At 45.8% G+C, this 3189-nt stretch overlaps 1 pseudogene; it reads left to right on the top strand.

The window, feature by feature from the left end:
* The first annotated feature begins 1338 nt into the window (after window positions 1-1338).
* LOC121153239 lies at window positions 1339-2606 on the top strand (annotated as a pseudogene).
* The last annotated feature ends 583 nt before the right edge of the window (window positions 2607-3189 follow it).

The following is a 3189-nucleotide window of genomic DNA, read 5'->3' as shown; positions in this document are numbered from 1 at the left end:
CTATAATTAAATCTAAAGCCTTTGTGGCATTTACTTATCTTGCAGGAGCTAAACACTGAAAGTCTGATTCCATGGTGAGCTACAGCACCCTAAAAGAAAGGAAGCATTAATCCTGTTCCAACACTCTGTTTCTCTATCCAGAGCAAGAGATTTCCTAAGAAAAAGAGAGGGAAAGAGAGAAAGTTCATCTGTGTTTCACCCCTGTGGTGGTTGCCATTAGGAGATAAGTTCAAGATGCCTTTTTCTCCTTTGTATTATTTGCCTGGCCTTCCACAGTCCCACATGTGTCATGTATTTTCCTGATGAAACTCCCTGGAGGGCTCAGGATTGCCTTTTGACAGATCTCATGAAGCTCCCAGCACTATCATTTGAATTAAAGAGCAGACCAGTGATTGGAATAAAAAATGAGTGTTCTTTCTCCTAGGGATTTCTCTGCAGAAGTCCCCAGAGATGGCCTAAGTTACAGCCTAAAAGCCAGGGAGACATTTGTCAGGAAACTACTGGACCCATAGATGCCATCTGACCTTCAAGAGATTATGGGGGAGTTGGAGTCTATTATCTGTGTTTGAAGATGCAGTCTCTTGTGTATTAGTTTGTGAGAGGTTGAGGCTAACCCAGAAAACACTTCTTAGACTTTGGTGACAGAAAGCAGAGTTGGAAAGGGTAAATCCTAACATTTGGAAGAGAGTACTTTCACAAGGTACTATTACCCATAAAGCTCTATGGATTCTTTTCTCTGCTTACTTAGAAATAAAAAGGGACTTTGTGGCAAAGAAGATTTATTTACAACATGAACCAGCAAATGGGAAAAGAAGAAAGGAAAAAGCACCTCTGAGGGAGGAACCCAGGAGATGGGGTGCCTTTTGAAAAGACAGAGAGAGAGATTGAGGTTTCCAGAAGGATCTTGGATTTTCAACCTTCCTGACTCCTCCTTGTCCAGGTGGGAACTTACTGGAAGGCATTCCCCATTGGTCGTCTATCAATTAGAAAATGACTGGGCAATTCCCACCCACTTAAAAGTTGTTAATGAGCTTGGAAGGTCTCAACATCATTTGAACCTGGGCATATTTGAGCTAAAGAATAACCAAGACACATTCCTGAAAAGAAAATCTGCTTACAATCATCCTTTCATCAAAACAACGCATGGATTCTAAAGAAAGTCTCTATTGACTGGGTCATAAGTTAAACTTTTAAGATGCTTGTGTCTGAGTGAAGGTAAAATGGCCTGGAACAGGGATTTGGGTTTAGACAAACAGGGATGTTATTGTAAAGCACAGAGCAGGAAGCCAGACAGCCGCTGTTCACTTCTCGGCCTCTCCCATCCCCGCGGCAGATAAACTGCAGACCAACTCCAAGGGCAGCAGCAACTGTCTTGTGAAGAACATCAAACAAGCAGAATTTGGATGCTCAGAGATTGAGAGATGTCTGCTTCCATTTCACTCAGAAGCGGTGCTCAGCCGGAGAAGCCCTTAGCTGGTGCTAAAATACTGGGCTGCATGCACATCACATCCCAGCCAGCAGTGTGGATGGAAATGTTCTGTGCTAGTCAGCTTGCAGCGTCTACTCAACTCAGCATGAAGTGGCTGCCACCCTGGCGGAGGTTGGAGTCGCCAGGTCTGCTAGGAAGGGCAAGACAGAAGATGACTTCTGGTGGTGCATTGACGGCTGTGGGAACAGAGATGGTTGGCAGGCCAACAGGATGCTGGAGGATGGGGGAGACTTAACCCACTGGATTTATAAGGAGTATGCAAACATGGTTGAGAGCATCCAAGGCACTGTGGGGAGAGCCTCACTGGTACTCACTGGCTCGACCAGCTCTCCAAAGCAGGGAAGCCCTGCATTCCAGCCATGAATGTCAACGATTCTGTTTCCAGACAGAAATGTGAAAACTTGTCCTGCAGCAGAGAATCCACTCTACACTGCCTGAAGAGGAATGTGACGTTTGGTGGGAGTCAAGTGGTGGCATGTGTGGATAGGAGGATGCTGCTGGGCTGTTCCCAAGACCCTGCAGGCCTGCCTGGATGGGTTCAGGGTGATGAGGCTAAAGAAAGTCATCCGACAAGTTGATGTTATAATAACTTGTAGAGGAAATAAGAATGTGATAATAGGGCCCGGTGTGATAGCCTGGTAGCTAAAGTCCTCACCTTGCATATACCGGGATCCCATTTTGGCATTGGTTCTAATCCCGGCTACTCCAGTTCCCACCCAGCTCCCTGATTGTGGTCTGGAAAAGCAGTCAAGGACGCCCCAAAGCCTTGGGATCTACACCACGTGGGAGACAGGAAAGAAGCTCCTGGCTCCTGGCTTAGATCAGCTGAGCTCTGGCCATTGCACCTATTATGGGGGTGAATCATCAGATGGAAAATCTTCGTCTCTGTCTCTCCTTCTCTCTGAATATCTGCCTTTCCAATAAAAATAAATAAACCTTAAAAAGAAAAAAGAAAGTGATAATATGGGAGCATATGGACCACATGAGAAACAGTTGCATCCTGTGCAACAGGGACCGTTCCGACACTAAAATCGATGTCACCAGCCTCTGCACTCCTGAGCTGATGTGGGAGTGAGTGTGCTCCCACGTAGACCACTTCTGTGGACATCAGTCTTAAGTAGGTACCTTATGAACAGGAAATGCCAAGGTACTTTGTGTGTGGAACAATCTGCAGTGTCTGAATTGCCTGTAAACGCGCCCGCTTCTAGGCGGCTGTAACCAGTGTTCTTTCACTTCCTCAGAGGGGCAGGGATGGTACCTACCTGCCAGGTAGGGTAGTTATAGATGGTACGTGTTCGTCTCCCTTAGAAGTCCCAAGCCTCATTTCCTGAGTCAAGCATTATGTCTGGTTCTGAGATGGGTAACGAGTGAGTATTGTTTGAGATCCAGTAGGCCACTGGGATTTACAGTAGAACCATTCCATCACTTCTACCAGACACTTTCTCATTTGTCTAGTTCTTAACTAGCTTGCATCCTGTTAAGTGTTGTCCCTTAGCATTTATTTGTGTTGAAGGAAAAATGCTAATAATAAGGAAAGTTCTTGGTGTTAACACTGAGGAACTGCTTGAGTGGTGAGTTGTCACCAGTTTCTGTTTTGAATCTTTGGAGTCAAGAGTGCAGAGTTGAGTCTAGAGAAATGCTCCTCTCAACTTGAAGTCCCTGTGTTCCTAGCCTGCAGTGCAGAGCAGGAGTGAACTGGA

Source organism: Ochotona curzoniae, unplaced genomic scaffold (assembly GCF_017591425.1).
Source record: "Ochotona curzoniae isolate NIBS_2020 unplaced genomic scaffold, NIBS_Ocur_1.0 contig_2688, whole genome shotgun sequence".
Taxonomy (NCBI): Eukaryota; Metazoa; Chordata; class Mammalia; order Lagomorpha; family Ochotonidae; genus Ochotona; species Ochotona curzoniae.
This window is presented reverse-complemented; position numbering and strand designations above follow the sequence as displayed.